The sequence below is a fragment of the Eleutherodactylus coqui genome, chromosome 2 (genome assembly GCF_035609145.1).
Source record: "Eleutherodactylus coqui strain aEleCoq1 chromosome 2, aEleCoq1.hap1, whole genome shotgun sequence".
Classification (NCBI taxonomy): domain Eukaryota; kingdom Metazoa; phylum Chordata; class Amphibia; order Anura; family Eleutherodactylidae; genus Eleutherodactylus; species Eleutherodactylus coqui.
Window position 1 is genome coordinate 262,957,490 of NC_089838.1, and position 17,557 is coordinate 262,975,046.

Genomic DNA, 17,557 nt, shown 5'->3' on the forward strand with positions numbered 1-17,557 from the left:
AGCCATTTTTTGCAGTTGTCATCATTTTAGTCTTCTTTAAGTTCAGGTAGAGGCCCATGTTTTCCCTTTCAGTTTTAATCTTCCATATCAGCTGCTTCAGACCAGCTTCTTTTTCTGCAAGCAGAGTTGTGTCATCCGCATAACGAAGATTGTTGATGTTTCTTCCACCTGTTTTCACTCCGATTTCCATTTCGTCTCGGTCCATTTTACTCATGATCACTTCCTCATATAGATTAAACAAAAAGGGTGAGAGGATGCAGTACTGTCAGACGCCTTTGCTATCCCAAACCAATCTGTGTCCCCATACTGTGTTCTCACATTGGCTTCTTGATTGGTATAAAGTGATTTTATCAGCTTGACTAGATGTGCCGATACGCCCAGCTCTTGTAGGGTTTGCCATAGCTTGTCTATAATACTCAAATGTAAGCCCAAAGTCTATTTAGCATATACTTTCCTAGTATACCTCACGATACAGTTGCCTCAACCGTACCACGGTCAACTACACTTTTTTAAAACTGCACAACTATATACAAAAAAAGAGCTAATGACAGGTACATGCAACTTTATAGACAACAATATGCTGAGGGAGCGGAGTGTAAAATTCAATTGTGCTGCATTCATTTTTCTTAATAGGAACCCGTCATAAACTATAAGCACCATAAACAAAGTTATGGTGCTTATAGTTTAGTTGATGTGAAGTCTGGGGAGCCTTTTTTCATAGTCATGCTGATTTCACCTGTGGTCCTCATTCTTGGCCAGAGTGCACACCAGGTTAACTCTTAGGCCTCATGTCCACGGGGAAAAACAGGCCCGCTACGAATTCTCCATGCAGAATCCGTAGCGGGTCCCTCCTGCCCCACGGACATGAGGGCTGAAAATAAGAATAAACTTACCCGCAGTGGATCGGGCAGGTCTTCTCCTCTTCACGGCCGTATCTTCTTTCTTCGGCCGGCGGATGTGCTCGGCACGCCGGCAGCGTGCCGCGCGCATGCGCCGGGCACATCTGCCGGGCCGAAGAAAGAAGATCCGGCCGTGAAGAAGAGAAGACCTGCCCGATCCACTGCGGGCAAGTTTATTCTTATTTTAGGTCTCCCGCGGATCCGGACGGCTTCTATAGGCTTCAATAGAAGCCTGCGGGAGCCGTCCCCGCGGGAGACCCGCACAAAAATGGAGCATGTCCATTTTTTTTCATGCTCCAGGATTTTTTAAATTCACTTTTATTGACCATCAGCGGGTATTTATCTACCCGCGGGTGGTCAATGCATCCCTATGGGGTGCGGATCCGCATGTGGGTTATCCACTGCAGATTTAAAATCTTCTTTTCCCCGTGGACATGAGGCCTTGGGAAGGCTATGCATATGCATTTCCATTCATCTCTATGGCAGTGCGCATGCATGACCTTCTGAAAAGAGTCAAGCATGCTGTGCATGCACTGACTTCACCAAGGAAGTCTGTAGTAATGGGGCACCAGGTGAGTATGAAAAGAGGCTCCCCAGACATCACATCACCTATTCTATATGCACTATAACTTTAAGTTTACGATGCTTTTAGTTAATGGCAGGTTTCCTTTAAATTCTAAAGTAATCTGCATTTCAGACCACAAATCCAAGAACTCATTCCAACAACGGTAGTGGCTTCATGTATCAGAGAACTAGCCAAGGCTGTAAAGCCATCTTAGACAATATATGAGACATCAGAAATCATGTAATAACTGCAGAACTCCCAACCATTTCCGTGGTGGTCGAAAGATTAATAATCTACCTAGTATTTCTTGCTTTCTGGTGTATCAGCACAAGCCAAACCCCTGGAGGACGTATCAGAAACTCACGTTATAAATGATTCAGTTCAGATCAGAGAGAGTGTTTCAGAAACGCACAATTCTGTTCTAATACTAAATCTACATCATATTGATTTTTTTCCCCTGTAAAAACAGATTGCTGACCCGATGGAGACATGTAGATGAGAGAGCTAACTTCTTCTAAGTCCTGGGTCATTTTCATTACTTGGCAAGGTTGTAGCTGATAGGATAGCGAACCTGCAGTATTGTTACAAGTTTTGTTGGTCTCTTTGTCTTTTGAGTTTGACTTTGCCAGGTGATGAATAGAAAAAAATGCAAAAGGGCTGTAATCAAATTTGTTACGACTGCAACAATTAAAGTGACCCTCGAGTTTCAGGAAAAAAAATCTGTCCTGGGGTCAATGGGGAGGGATTTATAAAGTTGCTCCTCTTTGCTGCCCCTCCAATCTGATGGTTACAGGCCTTATTTTCAACCGCCCAAGATATCTACAACAATTTAGGAACTTTCAAACTACCTAATATTGTGTCCTACTCTCTGGTTGGTCAGTGCTGATCATGTGAGCAACTCTCGTCAATCAGAGAGCAGGTACAGTGCACTGGTAGTCTAACACTACCAATGAACTGTGGGTGTCAACCATCTTTGATTACCAGAAATAGTACCTGGAGCCAGTGGTTCAGAGGGATGGCAGAGTAGAACAACTGCAGGTAATATACCCCCTCAGTTCCTGGAAGATATACTGTCTTAAAACTGAAGGGTTGCTTTAAACACCACCAAATGCAATACAACAAGGTGGAAGTCAGTAAAAGGACAAAAAAGTACATATACAATGTAAACTGCCCTATGGTGGGTTCAATTTCTGCCGTATTTTTGGACTGATTTTTCATTTTGAAAATCAGACATAAAAATAGCCCCTGTGCACGTACCCTAATAAATTTGGCTCTTCTTTCCTTTGTTACATCTATTGGGTTCTAGAGATCTCCAGCTTATGAAGCAGAATGTCCGTTGTTCACTGAAGCTGTTCTCATGTGATGGTGGTGTGAGTGTAGTATTATGAATGCAGTATATGTGAACTAGAATTAAATGCACCTTCTCTTGATGAGTACCTTAAGGCCCATTATACGCAACGATTATCACTCAAAATTCACTCAAAAGCCATAATTTGAGCGATAACATTGTGTGTAAATGCTCCCATCTTTCACTCTTCGGCTGAACGATGATCTTTAGGTGAGCATAAAATCCATCATTCAGCTGGAGAGGAGATAACACAGGCTACATGCTGTGTTTGTTGTCGATGGTGCTGTGTTCTCCACGGGAGCGCTGATTGTATTCAGCTTACAGCCACGCGGCAGAACAAAGGAGCTGAATGAAAAAACAGACTATCTGCTGTTCTTTGCATACAGGTCCGGGAGGCTCATTTACATGCAAACGATGGTGATAAGCTGCTAGTGTCCATTAGCAGTTTATGCAAAACAATTGCTCAAAACCTATCTTTTGAATGATTATCTTTGTGTGTAAATGGGCCTTTAGACCTTCTTTATATATCTCCATAATAGTACATTAGCAGCAAGAACCTATTTATATATCTTTTCACAAATGGACTATGGTGAACTTCTACTTATCCTTGCTTTCTCCGCTGTGTTTTTTCTTTGATTCCCCTTTATATTGCACATTTGTTGCGTTCCTTTGCTACTACTGACTCATAGAAGGGGGTCACTATGACTGTCTACGATTTTGATTTATCCTAATGTGGCATATGAATAGCAGATGCCCTCGTCAGACAATTCCTTTAAAGGTGTTGCACAGTTAGGCCATTAATAGTAGATCAGCAGGGTTCTGTCGCCCAGGACCCCCAATGATCAGCTGTTTACCAAGCTGGTGTACCTTGTACACTAAGCCAATTTCTGCAGGAAGTAGCTCCATTCCCACTGCAGTGGCCAGGTTTGGTATTACATGCAAAGTTACCATTCACTTCAATGGCAACCTTGCCCTGCAATACCAAATCTAGCCACTGCAATGGGAATGGAGTTACTTCTTGCAGAAATCAGCCCTGTAGAGGAGCGCATTGACCAGGTGAACAGCTGATTGGCGGGGATCCCGGGTGGCATACCTATGATTTACTATTGATGGCCATTAGTAGTTTACAATTGGACAACCCCTGTAAAACCACAGTCGCCCATGAACTAAGTTATGGTGCTGTTACGGGACGTGGCAGGGAGCTGGATAATGTATTTTTTATAGTCACTTGCTCCAGCGCTGTCACCCTCTGAAGATTGTTGGTGCTGGAAAAATCTGACTGTTTGTCTTATGCGCACATTATCCAGTACAAGTCTATGGAAGAAGCACATGCATAGGTTCCCCTAACAGCACCGTGACTTATTAGTTCATAGTGCTGTGGGGACATGACTGGTTCCCTATAAGTCTAGTGGGGAGATTTACTCACACTGTTGCATGATCTTAGCAGTGAACCAATATCCCTCCCGTTATAGTCATACAGGGCATATACTCTATAACCACTTCCTGCGTACAGTAAATTTGCATAATTTGGGGGAATGACTTCCATTAACATCTATAATACTTTGCAATGCCACAGGGCACTGAAAAGTCTAAGTGGCTCATGGAGCATTTTATCCATTTTTGCTTAAACGGAATAACTAATTATTGAACCCTTTCCAATCCACTGTCTGACGTCTGAAGACATTCTGATTGAAGGCTGTACAGCTTCGATGTCGGAAGACATCCGGCAGGGTATTCTTACTGTATATTACTGACCGCTCTGTTGTCAGGGGCCTCTCCAGCATGTGCCATACTGCAGTGCTGACTCTAGCCAGCAGATGGCACCATTGTATAATGGCAAAAAGAGAGAGCCCCCTAGGAAACCCTGAATCCAAAATTGGATTGCAAAGGGTTAATACATGATTATCTTACAAAACGGCATCATATTGTCATGTAACCACAATATATGTGTCTGCGTATGAACCGCAATATACAACACTGATCTGACACTTTCGACTTTCTCTAAACACTCATGGCATGCGTTCAACGCAGAAGTAGTCCTCCTAACAAGCGCCGCATCTCAATCCTACACAATAGAACAGAATAGAATCCTAATGGATCTTACAGTCAAACATTTCAAATATTTAAATAAGACATTATACAACATAAAGGTAATGATGTGCGAAGTGAAGAGAGGGTTGACCTTGCAGCCCCGAGGCCCTAGGTCTATATATCCTTCCACGTATTCAGGCCTACAGCCAGAAACAGAGGACATCTTTCAAGGCAACATGAGGACATTACATGGCCCAGAGAGCTGGCTAGACTTTCACTCTTAGGACGCTAAGGTTTATTTATGCCCTGCTATTCAAGGGAGATGTGCTTCTCATTTCAGGCCTTGCATTATTATTTGTAAGATAATACAATTTTATAATGTACGTTGAAGATTAGATTGTAAAATGAAGCAGTCAGCGTAACTAAAGTTCCTACATTTAAGGAGCTATTTCAGTAATGCTATAAAAATTTAAAGTACATGTGGAATATAGGGGTTTTGTTGTGTGTATTAAAGAAGAAAAATAACTTTCTTCATTTTCCTATTTCTTTGTTTTTTGCCCTGTTCCCGAATAGTAAAGAGGTGATAAGTTGCTCTCAGAAAGAGCAACTTCCATTTGCAACTACATCACTAGGAACTGACAGTACTCTGCATTTTTGGGGACTTATGGTACTTGAAGGGGGTTTCTGATACTATTTTTTTTATAATGCTTCAGTCTTAATAGCTAAAGTAATTTTTGAATTCATTCACAATGTCGGTTTGACCTCTGAAACAAGATTTCCACTGCGATCAAGTGATTATGTCATCACTGTTTCTATGCCAAGTCTGTGACATCACGAAAATTCTGTCTTATACCTGAGTGCACAAGTAAGAAAAACAAATAGAAGAGGTGATGTAAATGTTAAAGGGCCACTCCGATTTAAACATATTTTTCCATTCCTGACACCCTCACCTGATTGCCTGTCACACTCTGGACGTCTCCTCTGCATATTTAACCCTTTGCAATCCACTGTCTGACGTCTAAAGACATTCTGATTGAAGGCTATTCAGCTCCGATGTCTGGCAGGGTATTCTTACTGTAGATTACTGGCCGCTATGTTGTCGGGGGGCCTCTCCAGCATGTCCCATACCGCAGTACTGGCTCTAGCCAGCAGATGGTGCCATTGTATAATGGCAGAAAGAGAAAGATCCCTAGGAAACCCTGAATCCAAAATTGGATTGCAAAGGGTTAAATCACTTCCATGCAGTGCAGCCCCCAATATGATGATTATAAACCACCATCTTGGTGATGTGATGTTTGTTTTCACTTTCACATCCATCCCATGATACATCAGCACAGCATTAGCTGGAAGCTATACCACTTCCGCCTGATGGTGGACAGTTTAATTATCATTATCTTCTATATTCACCTAAATAAGCTACAGACCATAAATATACAGTCAGGAGGATGAATTGTGATCTCCTCTATTATAACAATGTGACAGGAACTGTGTGGTCATCATCAGTAACTGAGACAGGAGTCTCTGTGTCCCTCTTCAAGCAGTTTATGCAGGAGCGTCCATGTAATTGCGTTACATAGACTGAGGAACTGACTAGAAACGGAACACATAACCCCAAGTAAATCTGCGCTGATCAGAATTGAGATCACATGACCATCTGAGGAAAAAGAAGCCAGGAGATTCATACAGAAAGGAAAAACTAACCAAGGTAACACTAGCCTACTTATATAAACCGGGGAGATAGCTACATAATGAATTTAAAAAAAATCACAGATGTGGCCCTTTAACATTCTATGTTTCCTTCTAGGCACATCCTGATGGGCATTTTCCAAACTACTCATTGTAATGCTTCTACAGGCTGGCTCTATAGGAGCAAGAGACACTCATACTTAGTACTTCACCTCTCTGGCTCATACAGGGGGACTGCAAACAGTAGAGCTGAATGCACAAAACACTATTTCCACTATTTGCTGCACAGAAAATCCATAGCAGAATACAGTAATAGTTAAGCAGATGAGATTTTAACCAATCTCATCTATATACTATGGAGACTTCTGGAACCCCATTGACTTTAATAAATATGCAATGAAATGTATTGCTGCAGCAAAATCAGCATTTTCGGATTTTAAAGGGAATCTGTCAGCTTGAACACGCTATCCAAACTGCAGGCATGATGTTATAGAGCAGGAGGAGCTGAGCAGATTGATATATAGTTTAATGGGGTTAAATTCAGAAGAACTTGTATTTTATACATTTATATATTTGCTCATTATGAACTTGGAGGTCCAATGGGCGGTCGTATCAGTGCTTGACAGCTGTGCATCACTGATAGCTCCGCCCATTGGACTGTTCAGCTCAGAATGAGTGGAGATATAAATGAATAAATTACAAAATATACTGAATCTTTCCCCATAAAACTATATATCATTCTTCTCAGCTCCTCCTGCTCTATAACATCATGCCTGCAGCTTGGACAATATGTTGAAGCTGACAGATTCCCTTTAAACCTGTAATTGAAGCCTGCATTACATTTATAGTTTCTGTAGACAATCAAAGGGAGTTTGAACAGTCAGCAGCTAATGATGGTAATAAACTCTGTCCAGCAGTGCTGGTGGACTCTTGAGAGACTGGTGGTCCTGCAACTGCTGAGTTTGTACCCTTCCTTGACATCATCCCTGAGAGGACTCCTATATTGAATAATCCGAAGCACTGATGAAAAAATATACTGGCGGAAGCATATTCACTGCAGAAAATTAATGTCTTCTTTTATTACATTGGCTCCAATGATCACATGACTTTGGCATTACATAAACTCTTGCCAACATCAGCAGCTAATTTAAGAGACGCCTGAGGTTTTATGACATAGCATAGAAGGGCACAGTTTTATACATCATTTTCTTAACAATGGGTGATGTATTAATAAATATACGTGCTGCAATTAGACTATTAATCAGAAGATACTATTAATACCTTGCTGCTACTGAAGAACTCACATGAAGGTTAAACTTAGAAAGACCATATTTCATATATCATCTCCAATAAAAATAGATGAAACAAGCCTTAAACAGTTAAAATAACCGCAATGCTGAATAGTCAGCACCATAACTCCCTATTGGCCCTCGGACCAGTGACCCAGCTAGCGACAGCACGGTACTATAATGAAGATATACACATACAGATTTACAGAGCGGGCTGTTGTATGAGTGATCAGGAACAATGTAATGGTACAGTGGACACGGTATATTCAACCCTGCACCCTCTCCACTGGGGCTAAACCTGGAGTAAGTGGGTCATATACCTGACAGATGCCATTTATCATACAAAGTACTGGTCAACACCATTACAGTCACTACTTCCAAGCAGGTTGGCAGTATCTTCTCATTTATAAGGCTAGCAGACATCCACTAATAGCAACTGTGTATGAGATGTTCCGTGCATCATGTCTAGCATTTTACTTGGATGGCTATTTGTAACCTAATTTTGATATTCTGTTGAGTCATTTCTAACATTTGCAGTACTGTTTACATTGTAATCGGTAATTCCTACACTGTTGATGTTATAGGAGAAAATCCACCGCTTTGTTAGTACTGGCTATTTGGCTTTAAGACTGTTTTAATGCCGTGTGCCAAGTTACCAGTGCAAGAAGTTCTTACCATCCCTATGCTCAAGTGTTGGCAAATGAACATTGGCCCATGTGTATCAAAAGTGGCATCATTTTAGCCAATATGTAAGTTAGGCTAATGTAGCGACACATTTATGACCTGTTCTATTTGAGAAATCTATCACAACCTACATCACAGCACAAGGGAGAAAATTGAAAGTTTTTTCCAGTGTACAGTCTGTTGGACTGGAGATGCAACTTCTGGGCAAGGTAGTGAGGTGCCAAAGTCAGAAACTTAGTCTTGCCATCACTCCATTATAATCACTACTCTTTGGCCTCTGGCTCACTGGCATATTTTGGGGGCATGTGCTGTTTGTGTGGTTCCATGGACAGTACATGCCCTATTATAGCCTATGGAGGTTATATACATTGACATTTTTTTCATGCATACCAAAACTCATGGTATGTCCTATGCCTGTATGTTTCAGGCTGCTTTCACATGAGCGCATATCGTCTGGCGATATACGCTACATTGGGGGCGATAAAACTGGTGAACGGGCGCACAAATCAAACGTTTGTGCGCCCATTCATATGGCCCGGTGAGGCCCATTTCCCCTCCCTCCCCATCGCAGGCTTACCTATCTTCCTCCCCGGTTGGTCTGTGCAATGGGAGGGGGCAGGAGCGAAGCTAAGCAGCGGTCAGCCCCGCCTCCTCCCATTGATGGCTATAAACAAGGTGCGGAGACAAGGCGGGTGTTTAGCTCCGTCCCCGCCCCCTCCCACTGCGGAGACCTAGCGGGGAGGAGATGTAAGCCTGCACAGGGAAGGGAAGGAGAACAGAGGGAGGTAGTTTAGCAGCCACGCTGCTAAACTCATTCCCACCAACGCCGCTGCCATGGGCTCCCATAGGAGCCCATGCAGCGGCTCAACGTATTTTGGCCCAAACATAGTTCCAGAACTAGGTTTTGGGCTCAACGTAAAAACGCCCGGCGCTATATTGGCTGGACGTTTTTACATCTTGCAAATACGTCCATGTGATCTAATGCATTGGAATCCAATGAATCAGATCACAGAGCATATTGGCCGGCCATGAAATGGCCGGCCGATATGCGCTCATGTGAAAGAAGCCTTACAGAAATGAAATAGGATATGCCAATGCATGTTAATGTGCTGTGTCCGTGTATACCAGACAGCTTACAGACTGGTGTCTGTGTGTTGTCTGATGGGAGTTAATCTGAATCTCAAGGGCGCAACTCGCAGTTATGGCTAGTGTGTACCTTTCCCAAGGCTGGCTTCACACGACTGGATTTCAATTGCGGAATTTCGCGATTATCACCCACACGCACAAAACGCCTATTGAAAAAAATAGAACATTCGCATGTGTGCTCAGAGGCGGACTTAAATTCACGGCATATTCTATTTTTATGCGGAATCCGCACTGACGACCTCTATTGAAGTCAATGGAAGCTGTCTGACCTGCAGCCCATCCGCAACTGACATTGCAGATAGGCTGCGGGTACCTAAGTCATTGCCTAGCGATGGAGCGGGAGAAATATATATTTTTTTTAAAACCTGGACTGCACTTGACCGACTGCGAGCATCCTCCATCATCCGTATTACAGAAATGACAGGTACGCAAGGTGGCTGGCTGGGGCCGGATTCCTCTGCGGGCTCCCACATGTAGAATTCGACTTGTTCGTGTGCAGCTAACCTCAAGGGAATGCTTTTTGCAGTAGCAATACACTATTCCATCTAGTTAGTGGGTAATTGGTCTGTTATTTATTTATTTTTAAAGGACAATAACCCAACAGCCTATGTAAGAACTATTTGATATAGAACCAGTGAGATGGAATTCTGCATCGGTAATGATGGTTTTGCAGTTGTTAATCTAAAGAGTGAATAAAAAGTAGCCATCAAGTGTTCAAGACTATTACAGACACTCATGCAGTAACACATTGGACCTCAGAAATTCATCATGACATAGATTCCGCTAGGGTTTGAAATCATTCTCCTGGAATATTAGCCCATGAGGATATAAGGGGCCACACACAAGGGGTTAGCACAGCCTCTATGATGTCACAAGCCCAGAATAAGCCCCTAAGCATAGGGGACATCTCAAAAAAGTTGGGACAGGGCAATGTCTACTGTTGTGTAGCCCCTCTTCTTTTTACAACAGTCTGTAAATGTCTGGGAAGCGAGGAGACCAATTGCTGGAGTTTTGGGCGAGGAATGTTGTCCCATTTTTGTCTGATGTAAGAATCTAGATGCTCAACAGTCCTGGGGCGCCTTTGACGGATTTTTCATTTCATAATGCACCAAATGTTTTCTATTGGTGAAAGGTCTGGCCTGCAGGCGGTCGGTTCAGCACCCGGACTCTTCTTCTGTGCAGCCATGCTGTTATGATGGAAGCAGTATGTGGGTTAGCATTGTCTTGTGAAATATACCCGACCTTCCCTGAAAAAGGAGTTGTCTGGATGGGAGCATATGTTGTTCTAAAGCCTCTATATAATGCTCAGTATTGATAGTGCCTTTCAGAATGTGCAAGCTACCCCTGCCATTGGCACTAATGCAACCCCATGCCATCAGAGATTCAGGCTGCTGAACTGTGCGCTAATAACAAGCTAGATGGTCCCTCTCCTCTTGAGTCTGCAGTACACTATGCCCTTGGTTTCCTAAAAGAATTTCAAATTTTGGTTCATCTGACCACAGAACAGTTTTCCATTTGGCCTCAGTTCATTTCATATGAGCTTTGGCCCGGAGAAGACGCCGGCATTCCTGGATTGTGCTGATATATGGCTTCTTCTTTGCATGATACAGCTTTAACTTGCATTTGCATGGCCAACGGACAATCACAGACATTGATTTCTGGAAGTATTCCTGAGCCAATGTAGTGATTTGCATTACAGAATCTTCTCTGTTTTTAATGCAGTGCCGCCTGAGGGCCTGTAGATCTCAAGCATCCAATATTGACCATCGGCTTTGTCCCTTGTGCACATGCATTTCTCCAGAATCTCTGAATCTTTTGGTGATTTTACATACTGTGGATAGTGGGATATTCAAAGTCTTTACAATTTTATGTCAAGGAACATTTTTCTGAAATTATTCCACAATTTTTAGACACAATTTTTCACAAACTGGTGAACCTATGACAAACTTTGCTTCTGAGAGACTCTGCCTCTCTAACATGCTGTTTTTATACAGTCATGTGACCAATTAGAAATTACATTTATGTACATTTTACACAACGTCCCAACTTTTTTGTAATTGGGGTTGTATATTTTTGTTAACTCCCTGGCTCCAGTGTGTCCTGAAATCTGTGTTGTGCACCCCATCCCCCAACATGAACAAGATAGCTTCTTGCAGCTGCCACAAATTACATGGAGGTATCAATATCCTCTGAAGAGTTGGCAAGGAGGATTCATTAATTCCTGCGGCTTGCACCAAATTCTCACCCTTCTATCAGTATGGTGCAACATAAAACTGGATTCATCTGACCAGGCGATGTTTTTCCACTACTCAGTGATCCAATTTTTGCGCCCTTTTGCCCATTGGAGTCTTGTCTTTCTGTTTCTCTTAGACAGTTAGGCTCTAGAACAGATCATTGAACAGGTCCTCTGCTGTTATAATCCATTTGGGCTAAGCAACGACAGGCATTTAAACATGTTATCTGGAGCCCCAGTGTTGTATTTGGCTGCAATGTTCTTGGGTTTCAAAACGATTCTTAACATCCCCTTTTGTACTGCTTTCATCAACAAGTTCTTTACATCCACAGGATCCCTTTTCACAGATGTCTTTCCTCAATCCCACTATTTTCGGTATACTCCCGACACCTTTGCATGAAAAAAACCCTACGAGGTTGGGAGTGAAATTCTGGAGCCAGCTAGTTTAGTAATGATCATTCCTTGGAAGTTGTTCAAATCGCTCATTTTTCCATTGTAATGTGGAGTCACACTGATACTGATCCACGGAGAACTTGCCTCACTTGATTTTATGCTGCACTCCGGGGTCACAAATCTAATTCTCATACAGGGAAGCTCCGATCGTAAAAGGGCAGGTGCTACTAATAAAGTGGCCATTCAGTGTATAGTAAATAACCTTTATTCCTCTGCCTGACTTTAACATGATGTACGGACAAGGGTAATGTCAATGATAATGAGATGAAGTCAGGATTGTGATTCTGTACTTGGACTGCTTAGAATATTTGCAGAGAAGCTATATGCAATGCTGTGGTGGAGATATTGTGGCACAGTCTAGTGACTGAGCTACTTCTCCATGTACTGGTGCAAGATTTCACTGTTCTTCATGTTTTTCCTGTTCAGTCTCCTCATTTAAGGTGTCACACAGTATTCTCAGATCTTAGGAGTTTATGTTCAACATGATGATTCTGGTGAAATGTATTGGTAGAGCAGGGCACAGGTGAGTTTACTGCCATGTATTGGTACAGCAGGGTACAGGTGTCTAGTGCCATGTATTAGTAGAGCAGGGAACAGGTGAGTCTAGCACCAGGCATTAGTAGAGCAGCGCACAGGTGAGTCTAATGCCAGGCATTAGTTGAGCAGGGCACAGGTGAATCTAGTGCCATGCATTATGGGTAGAGCAGCACACAGATTGACTAGTGCCATGCATTGGTGGAGAAGGGCACAGGTGAGTCTAGTGCCATACATTAGTAGAACAGGGCACAGGTGAGTCTAGTGCCATATTTTAGTAGAACAGGACACAGGTGAGTCTAGTGTCATACATTAGTAGAGCAGGGCACAGGTGAATCTAGTGTCATACATTAGTAGAGCAGGGCACAGGTGAATCTAGTGTCATACATTCATAGAGTATGGCACAAGTGAGTTTAGTGCCATGCAATGGTAGAGCAGGGCACAGGCGAATCTAGTGTCATGCATTGGTAGAGCAGGGCACAGGTGAGTCTAGTACCATGCATTGGTAGAGTAGGGCACAGGCAATTCTAGTGCCATACATTGGTAGAGTAGGACACCGGAGAGTCTAGTGTCATGCATTGGTAGAGCAGGGCACAGGTGAGTCTAGTGCATTGTTTCCCAATTCCAGTCCTCATGGACCCCCACATGTCATGCTTTCAGGATATCCTATAGTAAGAACGCCTGTGGCAATGTCTGAGGCACCAAGACTAATTATATGACCTCTGCAATACTGAGGAAATCCTGAAAGCATAACCTGTGGGGCTCCATGAGGACTGGAGTTTCCACTGTGTCATGCATTAGTAAACAGGACACATGTAAGTCTAGTGCCATGCATTGGTAGAGCTGGGCACAGGTAAGTCTAGTGCCATGCATTGGTAGAGCTGGGCACAGGTAAGTCTAGTGCCATGCATTGGTAGAGCAGGGTACAGGTGAGCCTAGTGCCATGGATTAATAGAGCAGGGCACAGGTGAGTCTAATATCATGCATTGGTAAAGCAGGGCAGAGGTGAATCTAGTGCTATGCATTGGTAGAGCAGGGCACAGGTGAGTCTAGTGCCATACATTAGTAGAGCAGGACACAGTTGAGTCTAGTTTCATACAGTGGTAGAGCAGGGCACAGGTGAGTCTAGTGTCATGCATCGGTAGAGCATGGCAAGTTGAATGTAGTGTTATGCATTGGTAGAGCAGGGTACAGTTGAGTCTAGTGTCATGAAATGGTAGAGCAGGGTACAGTTGTGTCTAGTGTCATGAAATGGTAGAGCAGGGTACAGTTGAATCTGGTGTTATGCATTGGCAGAGCAGGGTACAGGTGAGTCTAGTGCCATGCATTGGTAGAGCAGGGCACAGGTGAGTCTAGTGTCATGCATTGGTAAAGCAAGGTACAGGTGAGTCTAGTGCCATGCATTGTTAGAGAAGGGCACAGGTGAATCTAGTGTCATGCATTGGGAGAGCAGGGCACAGTTGAATCTAGTGTTGTGCATTGCCAGAGCAGGATAAAGGTGAGTCTAGTGCCATGTATTAATAGAGCAGGGCACAGGTGAGTCTAGTGCCATGCATTGGTAGAGCAGGGCACAGTCGAATCTAGTGTCATACATTGGAAGAGCAGGGCACAGGGTAATCTAGTGTCTCTTCAGGACTAGCTGGTGTCCTGAGCAGGATCAACAAAAATGTCAGAGAATGAGTTTTGCATTAGTGGTACAAACGACTGGCGCATTTTAAAGACTGCTCTCTTCTATTTAAGTGTATGCACAACTGTTAATTACGGAATTACATTTTTCTCCACACAAAAAGGACTAAGGGTTGGCAGGTCTAAAGTTATTTTCATTTTACATAATGAACATTCTGTGTAGCAAAGGCACATTATCACACTTCCAAAAGAGCTCTTGAGGTGTCTTTAATGCTGCACACCACGAGGCTGCACTAGTAATGTCGCATGCTCCGTACTCAACTGGCTTCTATCTCCTATGATTAGGTCTTTCCTGTCATACTGCAGGCTTCCTTTCTGCACTGATTTTGTTTTTAGTATGTTCCACTGCATGTCACTTCGAGTCACATGTCTTTTTCCGTCACTTCACTAAAAATGGTGTAGGCCTTGATACATATGGTTATCGGTATTAGTACCATTCAGTATGACTTATCTAGAAAACTGGTGCAACTGCATTAAAAAGTAAGGGTCTAGATGTACCATGCCTAAATCTAATTTCTTACATGCTATTCGGCAATGCTCGAAGATTAATAGATATTGGATTGAGATTCAAAAACTGGAGCCTACAACTAACACCACAATCATGTATATTTCACCAATGACCAGAGCAGACAAGAAAAGTTAAAGGGGTTGTCCCGCGGCAGCAAGTGGGGTTATGCACTTCTGTATGGCCATATTAATGCACTTTGTAATGTACATCGTGCATTAAATATGAGCCATACAGAAGTTATTCACTTACCTGCTCCGTTGCTAGCGTCCCGTCGCCATGGTGCAGTCCAATTTCGCTGTCTTCTGGCGTTTTTAGACGCGCTTGCGCAGTCCGGTCTTCTGGCTGGTGAATGGGGCCGCTCGTGCCGGAGAGCTGGTCACCGTGTCGTCATCGTAGCTCCGCCCTGTCACGTGTGCCGATTCCAGCCAATCAGGAGGCTGGAATCGGCAATGGAACGCAAGGAAGGAGAAGAAAATCCACGGTGCACCATGGGAGAAGACCTGCGGTGCACCGTGGGAGAAGACCAGCGGCACCATCTTTAAAAGAAGAAAAGAAGAAGCTGCAGAACGCTGATGCAGGTAAGCGCAATGCCATTTTTAAAAACTAACCTATGCTTTCTTTTTAATAGGGCAGAATGCGGGGGTAAGTGAAAAATTTTTTTTCGCTTTCGCCGCGGGACAACCCCTTTAATATGACCCATACCATACTCCTGATCAGTAAGAGGTGCCTGCTGAACAACTGGCTGCTACCCAAACCCCCGGGGATAATGGATGTCATACAACAGCTAAAACATCTCCTGAAATTAGAGAGAATCGAGATTGAGCATTGTGTGGAATCTCCAGCCCCCAAATTTTTTTAAAAAAAGAGGAGGGTGTTCATGGAAATATTCCTTAATTATAGTGAAATCATGGAGTGTGTGACCCAGTTTACCAATACAACTTGGTACTATAGCCAAGATGACATGAACCAGCTCGGAGTTTTAAAGGTAACGTGACTGACGGTGAAAGTAGGAGGTCGCTGGGGGTGGTGATGCGGGATGGTTATACTTAGTTGGGTGTTATATGGTTTGTTTTAAAATGTTGATTAATAAAAGGACAAAAATAAGTTAGGATCTATTTATTACAAGGGTCAACTGGTGCCGATTGACAAAACATGTCACTTGGTCCTCATTTACATTTCTTTTACACAGGCTGCTATGGGAACTAACAATCGTTACTAGGATCATTTGTCCCCATAAAGCTGGCTTAACATCTCCCCATGTAAAGGGTCCAGTGATTGCGAGTAAAAGTCCCTCATGTCTCATTGTGTTAAATGATGAGAGATACCCTAAGGTACAGTAGTTAAACTGGTGGATGTGGACTTTCTTAAAAAATATCCTAGTAGTTTGTAATTTTTTTTATAGGGTCACTCTGCTGAAAATGTTTTTCATTCATTATGTAACTAGCTCCCAGTATATATGTTGGTTAGCATTACCTTGGTTAATCATTTCTTAATGTCTGAAACTTCTGGTCTCCTTATTCTCAGGTGGGTCCATGTCATCTCATTCGGACTGCCTGAGATTTATTTGATTTTATGTTCTCTCAAGAAGTCAGTGAAGGAGTTTGCCAAAGTGGAAAATTGGGTAAGTCCCTATAAACCAAAGCGGCTATTGGCAGGAGAACTACAAAATGATTAGTAGCATGAATCGATGGGGCCAACTCTGTCTAACAGACTGGGGCCACTTTTCTGGAGGTCATTGTTTCCACGTGTGCTGTGGTTGGAAAGAAGGCGATCAAGGCCTTATCCAGCCGCGATGGTGAGAATCTTTTTTAAAATTAATCAGAGGTCTGTCCAGCCGCGTAATCAATGGAGGATAGCTGAATCAATTGTGGTGACTGTCCTTCTGTTACTTGCAGTCCTTCTTTTATATTTAAAGCAATGAACAGGATCTTTCCTGGATATTCCCCTTCTTTTAAAAAGGCACAGCCACCCAGTCCCAGTGTGGGTGTGGTGGGAAGATCACAGATACGAATATTGGCTCTTCCAGAGGGGAGTGATGGCAATGTGCACTTACACTCCTAGTTTCGTCCATGCAGGCATACAAACAGCTAATGCCCATAGTACGAATGGCCTGGTGTCCAATAAGGGCAAGGCCACAACTGCAGACTGCGCCCTCACACTACTACTGCTTGCCTTTTTCTGCTCTCTGGCCAGATACCAACCAGAAATAGCAAGAAATCCGGGCAGAGCATCTCACATAGCGTTCCTTTCTTTACCTATGGTCCTTTACACACTACTGTTCTTAAGGTGACCTTACCTTCTATGTAAACATATTAACCCAACATAGTCCCCAGCATTACCATCTTAAATCAGTTTTCAGATAGCATAATTCCTGTGTGATTGATCTTACTACACAAACTCTTCATAGGGAAAAGAACAGAAACGCCTACCGGTATCACTGTTACTACTGATGATTAGAGGCTCCTGTCACACCGTTATAGTAGAGGAGAATACAG

General features: G+C 43.1%; 1 protein-coding gene across 1 annotated transcript in view; it reads right to left on the minus strand.

Annotated features, from left to right (window-relative positions):
* The window catches only part of MEGF11 (multiple EGF like domains 11), a 412,570-nt gene that overhangs the window by 91,158 nt on the left and 303,855 nt on the right, over window positions 1-17,557 (minus strand). The gene's annotated exons all lie outside the window — the stretch shown is intronic.